The following is a 12,624-nucleotide window of genomic DNA, read 5'->3' as shown; positions in this document are numbered from 1 at the left end:
GATTCAGGACATTGAGGCAGCCATGACAGTGCAATTAATGACACTTAAGAAAAAGGATTTCCTGAACTGCTTCAGAAAGTGGCAAGAACCATGGGATAAGTGTGTTTGAAGTGAGGAGGAGGATTCTGAAGGGACTAACGGAAATGTGTCTTTTACTGTAATACATTTTTTAAAAAACGTAAACATTCACCATAAGTTTTGATCATAACTCAGATGTCATGTAAGAGGTTAGATGTGGATAGTCTTGTCACTTTATAGTACATGGACAAGACAGAGGTGTTCTCTTTCACCATAAGTTTTGTTCACAGCTCATATACCACAGAAAAGATCAGACGTGGACAGTCTTGTCATTTTATGTGGATGTGACATACGGGTTCTGTTTCTCCAGTCCAGCACACTGAAGAGCCACTGCTGGGCTAATGCGAGTGGAAGACCGGGCACCAAAGAGGTCCCAGTGGTGGGCAGGAGATAGATTGGACTGCATAGGTACAAGCTGTGGTGTCTTTTTTTATCGTCACAGTATGGGATTGACCCTGGGCTGCTGAAGATATTGTATCAAGGTTGGGGGATGAGGCCGGCTCCCCCAGAGTACAAACAAGGAGGGCATTGCCCCGGGAGCTTTGGGAATAATTGTAGGACTGGCTAACCTCTGGTCTGCTTTATACTATCCCATGTGTCTACAGTTCCAAACAACATCACGGATGAAACACTACTTTGAGGAAAAAAAATCAGTTCCTTCTGAGATTAATTGCATGTGCTCATTTCATAAATTTGCTTTATAAAATTATAATATTTATCACATATATTATATATATTAGAATGGTTAAGTCTAGATAGTTGACAAATGCATTACCTCACATAGTTAAGCTTGCATTTTAAAGAAAATTTCCTAAATTGTCTTTATTTTCAAAATTGACATTATTTATTTTAATTGGAAAATTGTATTACTTATGGTATGCAATGTGATATCTTGATATATTTAGACTACATTGTTGAATGACCGACTTGAGCTAATTAAAATCTATCACTTCACAGACTTATCATTTTTTGTTAAGAACATTTGAAATCTCTTAGCAATTTTCTAGTATACTATACATTATTATTCATAGGCACCATGGTGTACAGTTGGTATGCAGAACTTATTTCTCTTGACTAATGGAACCTTGGATCTTATACCCTTTAACTAGCGTCTCCTAATTTTCTGCTTCTCCTCCAGCTCCTGGGAATCACAATTTTGCTGCTCATCCTTTAAGAAACCCCAGTTTAAGTGGAAGTTAATACAGAGATTTCTCAGTCACAGAGTCAGCTTTTAATATGTGCAAAGTCTGTGTTGGTTTGGAAAACTTTGCCCTTGTATCAATAGCAGCTTTTGTAACCAACTTCAATGGCTCTCTACATTCTTGTCTTTAAGCAGTAAATTGGAAATAAATGATAATACACTGGTTTTAAAGACAAAGAAACATAAATCATGCTACTCAATCTCTATCAGTTCATGCAATCTTTTGGGAATTTTTGTTTAGATTTGAAATTTTTGTGAGTCAGAGGACTGCCTTTAATTTCCATGTGAAATGTATTTACTTTGTTTCACGATTATTACTAAAAATAATTTTTCAATGGAGAGATAAGATGATAAGGTGTTCAACTTGTCTTAATGTAGATGTAGTTTTATATTTACTGAACAAAACATAGAAATAAACCTCAAAATCATCAACTAACATTACTTACAGGAAGATAACAAAATCTAATGCCCTATACCATAAAATCTACTACGTTCAGAATCTAATACAAAAGACATGGTAATTACAATCCTTGCCACCAAAAATATCAGAACCAGATGAGTTCACAGCTGAATTCTAACAATCCTGTTAGGAAGAAATCATACCCGTCCTTCACAAATTCTTCAGCAAAAAGGCCTGTTTTATGCCAGCATATATTGGCAGAAAAAACAAAGACTATATAAGAAAAAGAAACCAAAATCCAATATTTTTCATAAAAATCATCACATAATCCTTAACAAAATAGTAGAAAATCAAGCCCAGCAATATATTAGATTAGTAGGCTATAAAAAATAATTATATATGACCTGTCTATATATATACATGTACACACTAAGGTTTATATTTTAAATTTAAGGTTTATATTTTAAATATTAATTGAACTGTACATTTAAGATTCATACCAGGTTTACTTCTTATAGCTGAATTAATTTACAATTATAAAAATATGAAAAGAATAAAATTAATGAGGAAAATATTTAAAAATTATAAATATGATATGGGATTTACACCTAGAATTGCATAAATAACTCATATAACTCAATATTAAAAGACAAATAACCAATTAAAGAATGGGCAAGGTATCTGTATAGCTATTTCTGCAAAGCATATAAAAAATGACTAATAAGCACATGAAAAGATAGATGTTTGACATTATTAGTCATTAAGGAAATACAAATCAAAGCCACATTGGGATACCAACCGTGTCACACCAACTAGGATGATATGAATAAAAAGTCAGATAGTAATGCTGATAAAGATGTGGAGAAATAAGGACCCGTATAGACTGCTTGTAGGATGTACAGTGTTACAGACACCATGGTTTAGCTCTAGAATGTCCCCCTAAAGGCTTTCGTGTTTGGAAGGTGATTAGATCACTGGGTGCTATATTCATCAGTGGATTAGTCCACTAAAGAGCGCAGCTGTTGGAGGCTGGACACTGGGACATGACGGGGCTGGGTGTCTCTCCCTCCCTGGCTCCTCCCATCTCTCTCTGCTTCCTGGCTGCCATGAGTTGAGTACCTTCTCCTGTGCCATGCCTCTGTGCATCCTTTTCCTGTCTTGGAGCCAGCCAACCATAGCACGAAGCCATTGGCCAAAATAAACCTGTCCTTTAAGTCGTAAGTGTTGGGTATTTCGTTCCAGGGCTGAGAATGAGTAAGATAGACACTTTGGAAACCAGTCTGACCGTTTTCCAAAAAAGTTAAACACAGGGTTATCATTTTGACCCAGAAATTCCATTCCTAGGTAAGTACTTAAAAGAAATGAAAATATTTGTTCACACAACATCTTGTACATGAATGTTCATACCAGCATTGTTCATTATAGCTAGGATAATAAAACAACCTAATGTTCAACTAACAAATTGGTAAAATGTGATATAACCATACAGTCGAATATTATTTGACCATTAGAAGGACGGAAAGTGTGGACACAACTTGCATCAATCTTGAGAACAATGTGCTAAGTAAAAGATGTCAGTCACAAAAGATTGCTGTTTATGTGATTCTATGAATATGAAATGTCTCCAATAGGCAAATTTGTAGGTAGAGAAAGCAGACTACCGGTTGCCTAGGGCTACAGGGTGGGAAGGTTGGGAGCAATGGCTCCAAGATATGGGATTCTTTGGGTGCTGATGAAAATGTTCAAAAGTTGATTGTGAAAATGGCAGCACAACCACATTCCATGTGAATATGCAAAAAACCACTAATTTACATATATTGAGTAAGTGAATTATATTGTATGTGAACTAGATATCAATAAAGCTGTCATAAACAAATATCCCCAAATCAGCAAGAATATGAGAAAAATTGAATTTTCAGGTACTGTGAATGAGTACATTTGGACAGTCACTCTGGAAAGCAGTTTAATAACACTTAGTAAAATGAAATTCACACACCCTCTGACCCAGAAGTGCCACTTTTATGTGCGTGATCATTTATTGGATCCACTTGCACCAGAATCTAAACTAGTGTGTCACTTTTTCCCTGAGAAAACCTCACTGTGAAAGATCAGATGTGCTATTAAGTATGCCTTGCATGTGACAAGTTGTCTCTTTTCCGTCAAAGACTTCTTATCTTGCCATGAACTGAAATAATTTGTAGCTATAAGGTCAGTTCATGAACTACACTTTTAGGTAGCGCCAGTCTAGAAGAAACTTGACCATGTGCACAAAGGATCATTATAAACAATTAAAGCCTGTTATGATGGTGAAAAACTAGAAATAATAAGTGGACAAATAAATAAATTGTAGAATATTGACTTGATAGACTTCTCACATATACTTGTGTAAAGATATATCTCAAAATATGTAATTTTGAATATAAAAAAGAATATTTACATTAATGAAAATTATATAAATCAATGATATTGTATGCCAATGTATACATATAATTTTTTGACAGACTAGAAAACATATATTAAACTCCTGACCAAATCTGCCTTTGGAAAGAAGGGGAATTGGGAGCAAAAGGTATTTTACTTTTATCTAGAATGCTCTATTATATTTATTTTTCAAAAAAATGTTTGAATCAAACATGTCGGAATATTAAAAACTGTCCATACTTAATGATGGGTAGATTCATGGATATTTGATATGCTATTTGTTCTTGTTTATTCTTTAAAATTTCTCAACAAAAACAATACAGTAAGGTGACTGTAGTTTAAGTAAATTCTGGCTGCATGTTACCCACATATCTGCTGCAGCTATACCGAGAGACAGGAAATGTGGAACTTCCCCATCTGTTAAAGAAATCTGAACACCCATAGGAAGCACAGAGACATCAAAGACTGATGTGATGGCCACATGACAGACATTTATAAGACTTGACAACATTTATATGACTTTATCAAGCAACAAATCCTGGAAAAAGAACAGATTTTATTAGAGGGGCATAGAAGATCATACAGATCTCCAGGATTAAATTATCAACGTTATTGACTGAGTCTACTTCATACGTGACGGTTCATTGATTTTTCCTGCTGGATGGGACAAAGGAACTTTTTTAGCCGAATGAAACTTGTTAAAAGTGCAAGCTGTTCCAAGGAATCCTTATGTATACTCCAGGAAGTTCTCATCAGATGAAACTGTTAAGAGCTGGCAGGAACACATCAGCTGCAGAATCTCTTCTTAACAAGTCCTCCCTCCCTACAAATGAATTATATTTGTGCAGACCGCAACAAGGCCTTGCGTGACCCTGAGGTTATCTCCTTGCTTGATTTCTGTGCTGGAGATCTGCTGGGGACAGACAGTGGGGAAAATTTCTGAAAGCAGGTCTTTGCTGTGTAAGTACTTCCTTTTGTACATAATACCCAAATTAATAACTAATGTGCAATCACGTAATCATCTTTTTCATTAAAAACATCATTGATAGATTTCTGCTCCAATTCCAGTCATTGGTTGAAGGGAGACAAATCTAGAAATTATACCACCATGTTGATCTAGAGAATCTGAAAGATATTACAACTTTTCAAGAAAATGAAGTTTGGGCTTTATTTATTACTTGGTTCAAGCGATGCTTATTTAGTCTTTGCTAAGGGCCGAGTAATTTGTAAGGCACTGACAATATAAAAATGGAAATTACATTTCCCACCTTTTAGCAAGTTGTCAAGCAACAGGGAAAATAGATTATGTGAACACATTTGTAGTTCAATGCAATATTAAAAGATAACACACTAGGAGCAATTTTAAGCACCGTGAGGCAGGGCCATATTTTCCTTTTGCAAGGTTATATCCCAGAACTTAGCCTAGTCCCTAAATCACTGAAAATGTTCGCTGTTTAGTTTGTCGTTTAAGTCTGTTCAGGCCACTATAGCAAAATACACTAAATTGAGTGTTCTGTATACACCAAAAATTTATTTTTTACTGTTTCCTTGAGGGCTACCAGCAGATTTGGCATCTGGTAAGGGTTCTTTGATTGAAAGATGGCTCCTTCTCACTGGGTCTTCATAAGGGCAGAAGGACTACACACGTTCTTTCTGGCCTCATGGACAAAAGCACTAATCCTGGGCATGTTGGCAGATCCCTCATGACCTAATCATCTCCAAATGCCCCGCCTCTGAGTAGCACCACCCTGAGATTAAGCTTCAGCATATGGATTTTGAGGGGGCACAAAGATTCATACCATGGTATTTGGTAATGAGCAAGAACACTGCAGAAGAAAAAGTGACTATGATAGCTAAGCCATTTTTATCAGATATTGTCATGGACAACTGGTTAACCAAAAAGCTTAGTTGAAATGGGTAGTCCAAGAAAAGAATATGTACAAACTTTCAGCATTTATAAAATCAATTTTTAAAAATTTTCTGTCAGCCCTTAGAGAAAAAGCCAAACTTTTTTGCATGTCTAAAATCAGGTTGGAAAAAATAAAATAAAATCAGATTGGACAACTGAGACGTTTTGTATAAACCACATTTAAAATGTATCTTATATGATTTCTAGTTCTTACAGAGCAGTGAACCCCAAAAAGACTCTTACGAAGCAAGAGCATTTCTTCACCCTTTAGGTCTTCATTATTTTTCCAAAATTTCACACTGATTTTGTCTATTTAGTTTTTGCATACTGTTTTCTGTGTTTTGAAGCCTTAACCTTCATCAAGTCTTCATGAAAAGAGCATTTAAATTAGTTTTCAAAGAACGATATCTTCTGCCCATGCATATTTTCTTGTTTTGTACAAGATTTAATTAAATTATGTGATTATAAAAACACAAACCCTGGGTATAAGTGGTCTGAAGTGACTTTTAATGAACACACTTTGATTTGATGGGAAAGCAACTATAGCACTGAAGAAAATCCTAGCACAAGCCTAAGCTGAGTGAACTGGAACAGCTGACAGAATATAGAAGGCAATGGGTTAATACAGAGGGTCTGGCAGTGGGAATTGTAACTGAGACTATCTAATGTCAGAAGAGTTGCTGCAAAACCAAACTTAAAAGATGGTTAATATTTTCTTGGTAGACTGCAAAGAACATTCTCCCAGAACAAGGAACAATTCTTGCAAATATATAAAGGTTTTAAGTAGGACAGTATTTAGAGATTGCCTTATTGTGATGCATTCTTATAAGGGTTCTTTTGCAAAAGTAGTTGCTTTTATTTAAGAGAGACAGAACCAAGATTTTCAACCTGGTCATTAAAGTGATTGTATCAGTCAACTTTTAAATTATTTCAATGAAATACCCAAAACAGCCAACTTATAAAAAGATTTATTTAGCTCATAGTTGTGGAGGGTCAAAGTTGAAGATCACGTGGCCCCCTGCTTTGGCCTGTGATGAGGGTGGTTGGTGGCAGTTCATCTGGCTGGAGCAATCACATCTTGAATTAGGAATAGGGGAGTGGAGGGAGAGAAAGAGAGAGAGAGAGAAAGACTAAATCTTCAAGGGCACACCCCTAATGCCTTAAGGACTTTCCATTAGGCCTCATCTTGTAAAGTTCTCACTCTCTCCCATTAGTGGCACCCTAAGACAAGCCTGTAACATATGGACCTTTAGGGGATGCTCAGCATCCAAGTCATAGCAGTGATTAACAGAGGTAATCAATAGAACTGCTGTTTGCATAAATCTATTATTGAACATCTTCTCTCCACAGAGTTAACATTTGATTTTGTGTGGAGACAAAATGAAGACAGGAAGACAAGAGGGAGGAAGGAAAGGGTGGTTCGTACAAAAATTGATTCCAAGTAATTGATTCTTGCTTTCTGTAAGAACGATCCTGACTTAGGTAATACTATGCCCTTTGTAAGTTTATCTAGAGGTTTTCCCTATACAATGATTTTCATTAAAATTGAAAGGCACAACAACTTTAGAAATTATTTTGCTTATTCATGTTTATATTCATTACATGCAGATTCAATCCCTTTTTAAAAATATACTTTTATTTAAAAATAGGAACCCAAGGCTAATTATAGTCATAATTTTGATATTATTGCATCATAAAAACTATAAATGATCATTATATTCCAATAACATACTTAAATTTGTGCTTTAGATCCTTTCCCTAGAAAAGATAGTATTTCATCAAAGGGTTTGTAGGATTCATAGTATTATTACTATCAAAATATTAAGGAATATGAATGAAGATTGTCACAAAATGTCTTTTTAAAAATTTAATTGAAAGGCTATAATTTTGAATTCCAAAGGAAGAAAGTTTGGGATGACAGAAAGCTTACAATGAAAGTTGCTAGATTTTTTTCCAGTAAAGTCTTCCTGATGATGCTTAAATTCTCCTGACAGAAACCTTTCTAATTTCTAAAGTGCCCGGTTTTCATGGTGGGTTTTAGCAGGTTCATTTCAGACTCTATAGAAATATTTCCTAAAAAACCATGGAAACAAATAGAAAACCACTTCATGGAAACAAGTCTTCATTAGATAGCCATTTTGCTTTTAGAATTTCTTTACTGCAACTAGAAAAGACCTTTTTAAATACTTTCCTCAATTATTTATGGATAGGTAAGTATTTTAGCTTAATTTGTATCAAAATCAAACTTGCTTATACTTTTTGAAGGCAGAATTTCCTATGAGACCTATAAGGTAAGCAGACGTCCTTTGTCCTGTCCATTTTAACCCTTTCTTTTAAAATCTTTCAACTTTGCCCCCCCAGCAATTTGCCTCATTTTAAAATATAGTCTCATGTTGAATGAAGAATGAACAGGGACTTTTAAAAAAAGAAGAAAAAGAAAAAAAAATAGAACTAGGTCAGAGTGCTAAGGACCTACAGGATCCGTTAATTCCACTTCTATAAAAAAAAGTATTGTATTTCAAATTACTCCAAAGTTATCACACAGGGAGTTGGACGTTTGCCTGAGTTTCTGATCTGGGCTTAAAATGTTGGTGTATGCATGTAAGTAGACACGATGATGATTATTGTCACAAGACTTTTATTGTAAAAGATGTTTACTGTACGACTTGAGACTGAGCTCTCTTCATGGTAGTGATCTCAAGGAGTGCTCTGGTTGTCCACAAGATTGAAGCTATTTTCTTACCTGTACTAACATATGTGCCACCTACTGGCATTTCAGTCAACAATAGACCACACATACTATGGTGAGCCCATAAGATTTAAGCGAGCTGAAAATTCCTACTAGCTAGTGATGTAGAAACCACTGTAATGTCAAAGCGCAACGCATTACTCACGTTTGAGGTGATTCTGATGGAAACAAGTGTGCTGTGCTGTCAATGGCATAAAAGTATAGCAAAACAATTAGGTACCTACTGTACATAACACTTGATAATGAGTATATCACTGATGCACTGTATATATTTACTATAAAAATAAATAAAATACTCTTGTAATAGTTTTTCTTTGTTTAAAATTTTAAACATCTATGAATTCTTACTGTGATATTTGAAATTTTAGTTTTCTCCCCCCTCCCCAGTATCACAATTCATCATTAGGTCAATATTCATGGTTTCTACTATGACTTTAAATATTACTCCCAGGGAGCCAAAGTGTGCAATTATTATAGTTCTTTGCTTGTAGATCTTTTCTGTTCTCCTGTAGTTAATGAATATCTTATTTTTTGTTTGCTGAGATAGCTGTGTATAGTACTGTACTTTTCTTTACATTCTCCGTGAGAACAGGAGAAATCTTACCAGATACCACTTTTCTTTCTGGGGACAACCTTCTTATTATAGTCTTCTATTTTTCTGCTCTAAAATGGAAGAGTTGCTCTTTATCTTTTGAATTTTGTTCTCTCTCTCTCTCTCTCTCTCTTTCTCCTCTCTTCTTTCTTCTTGAGTGATCTGAGTATAGAATTCCATGATAAAAACAATTTTCTGTAGAAGCTGAAGGCATGGCTTCATTGTTTTCTAGCTTCTGTGTTGTTAAGAAGTTCAATCTTGTTATGATTCCTGATGTTTCCTGTCATTATTTTTTTTTCTTTGTTAACTTTTAGTTTTTTAAAAAATACACTTGGTGTTATGACATTTCCAATGATGCACCTTGGTAAGGTTTAGGTTCTTTTCTTGTTTTGGATTCTCAATAACCCTTTCAACCTGCTTTTAGTTCTAGAATTTCTTTTTAATGCCCTGTCTTTTATTTCCTCTTTGTAATTATCTATAGTCAGATGTTGGGTGATCTGAATGCATTCCTCACTGATAATCCAACACCTGACTATCAAGATGGATACAGACACAGAGATAGATCTAGGCATACACAAACATAAAAGATCAGAAATCCCTGCAAAAATAAAGAAGGAAAGACGGCAGGAAGATTGCAAAACCATGAGTTACAATGACTCCGTTGGAAACTCTGAGCGTGGCGACTTGCCCCAAAAGCCTCTATACCTGTACACTGTGGTGGCAGTGTGTAGGTACATTATGCAGGGTTCTACAGCCTACACCTAGGGGAAAACTGTGAAGCAAGTCTGATTGCATATTAGCCAGTTCTTTTTAAAAGCAAATGACTTTTCATAAAATATATACTGTTTCTCATAAGCACATTTTTGTATATTAGCTGAAGGAGTAAAATTGCCATGACACTCTAAGAGATAATAGGGCAAACCTGGTAGAAAACAGATTTGTCTAGATTTAAAATTTGACTTTTTGATAATAATTCTCTGCTAGCCACTAACATGAGAAAGGAAGATTGTGCTGCATCCCCATCTTGTGGTCATGACATAGAACTCCAGGCAGAAGGAGGTGCAATCCACGGTGGACAAATACGTTTTCCTCTATCTTAACTTTAAATTTGTTATCAGATTATTCCGCTTCTGCCGGAACCTTCTAATAGCCTTAGTAATTTTTTTGTTAAATTCTTTTATTGGTACATTTTAGGTATACAACACAATTACATTTCTCATTGGGAATTGTACCTTTACATAATGCATCTTGGTTCTTATTTTTTCCCCATTCCTAGCCCTCCCTTCACCCCCTCCACCCTTCCTTATTTACAAAGACTTTATTTCCATTTTTTCCATTTCTCAGCATTTTTCCTTTCCCTTCTTTCCTTTCCCCTGCCCCTCCCACTACCCCTACCCCTTTGGACCTTTTCTTACTATCTTGCATTATCGATTATTCATTCTAATCATTGGTACATTTTAGGTATACAATATAATGACATCCATCATTGGAAATTTGCACCTTTACATAGTTTCTCTTGGCTCTTATTTTTTCACCCTTGCCCAGCCCTCCCTTCAACCCCTCCAGTCCTCCCTATTTACAAAGATTTTGTTCTTATTTTTCCATTTTCTCATATTAATCCTATTCCCTTCTATCCTTTCCCCTATCCCTCCCACTTCCTTCCCCTTTGCCCCTTTTCTTCTTATTTCACATTACCTATTATACATTTTAGTCCTTATTTACACTTTCAGTTCCTCACACCAGAGAAACTATTCGGTATTTATACATGTGTGTCCTATTTATTTCACTTAAGAGTATCACCTCAATGTGCATCCACTTAGCTATAAATGTCTCTAATTTCTCATCTTTTATGGCTGAGTAGTACTCCATTTTATAAAAAAACCCACATTTTCTTTATCCAGTCTCCAGTTGATGGGCATTTGGGCTGTTTCCAAGTTTTAGCTATTACAAACTGTGCTGCTATGAACATGGGTGCACATATATCACTGTGGTATGATTCTTTTAATTCTTTGGGGAAGATCCCCAGCAGTGGAATAGCGGGGTCAAATGGGACTTCCAGTCCTAGTTCTCTGAGGTATCTCCATACTGATTTCCACAGTGCTTGCACCAGTCTACACTCCCACCAGCAGTGGAGCAGAGTTCCTCTTTCCCCACAGCCCCGCCAGCATTTGTGATTGGTTGATTTCATGATAGCAGCCATTCTTTCTGGAGTGAAGTGGAATCTCAGCATTGTTTTCATTTGCATCTCTCAAATGACCAGTGATGTTGAACATTTTTTCATGTATTTATTTGCTATTTCTACTTCTTTGTCTGAGAAATGTCTTTTCATTTCAGATGCCCATTTTCGGATTGGGTCTTTAAATTTGGGAGGTCTGATCTTTTTAAGTTCTTTATAGATTTGAGATAGTAGACCTTTGTCTGAGGAAAAGCAGGTGAAGATTTTTTCCCACATTGTGGGTTGTCTCTTCACACTGCTGGTGGTTTCTCTTGCTGTGCAGAAGCTTTTTAATAAGAAGAGATCCCACTTGTTGATTGTTTGTGCTAGTACATGGGCAACTGAGGTTTTGTTCATAAAATCTTTTCCTACACCGATGTCTTCAAGAGTTCTACCTAACCTCTGTTCCAACTGGTTCAGAGTTTCTATTTTAATATTTAGATCTTTAATCCATTTTGATTTTAGTTTAGTGCATGGTCAGAGATACAGGTCTAGTTTTAATCTTTGGCAAGTTGAAACCCAATTTTTCCAGCACCATTTATTAAAGAGGCTATCTTTCCTCCAGTGAGGGTGTTTGGTTCCGTTATCGAAGATGAGATGGCTGAGTGTGTCTGGCGTTGTTTCTGCATCATCTAATCTGTTCCACTGGTCCTCAGGTCTGTTTCTTTGCCAGTACCATGGTGTTTTTATCACAGTAGCTTTGTAGTATAGTTGCAGGTTGGGGATTGTGATACCCCCTGCCATGTCTCTGTTACCTAGAATTGCTTTGCTATTCTGGGTCTCTTCTTGTCCCAAATGAATTTTTGGATTGTTTTCTCAAGGTCCATGAAGTATGCTGCTGGGATCTCAATTGGAATTGCATTAAATCTATATAACAGTTTTGGAAGTATGACCGTTTTCACTATATTAATCCTTCCTACCCAGGAGAAGGGGATGTCTGTCCATTTTCTGATATCATCTTCAATCTCTCTTTTCAGAGTGCCATAGTTTTCAGAGAAGAGTTCTTTCATTTCTTTCCTTAGGTTGATTCCTAGGTATTTCAGTTTTTTTGATGCTATT

General features: G+C 35.8%; 1 long non-coding RNA gene across 1 annotated transcript in view; it reads left to right on the top strand.

Annotated features, from left to right (window-relative positions):
- LOC110346948 (uncharacterized) overlaps positions 1 to 7,541 on the top strand; it is a 61,558-nt gene extending 54,017 nt beyond the window's left edge. Inside the window, exon 6 of the long non-coding RNA XR_002391237.2 lies at positions 1,217 to 7,541. This is a non-coding gene — a long non-coding RNA (uncharacterized LOC110346948). The remainder of the gene's footprint in view (positions 1 to 1,216) is intronic.
- The last annotated feature ends 5,083 nt before the right edge of the window (positions 7,542 to 12,624 follow it).

Source organism: Heterocephalus glaber, unplaced genomic scaffold (genome assembly GCF_053883595.1).
Source record: "Heterocephalus glaber isolate CG9 unplaced genomic scaffold, H.glaber_assembly_v1.0 deba00001577, whole genome shotgun sequence".
NCBI classification, from domain to species: Eukaryota; Metazoa; Chordata; class Mammalia; order Rodentia; family Bathyergidae; genus Heterocephalus; species Heterocephalus glaber.
The sequence above is the reverse complement of the archived record's forward strand: the minus strand, read 5'-3'. Positions and strand labels throughout refer to the sequence as shown.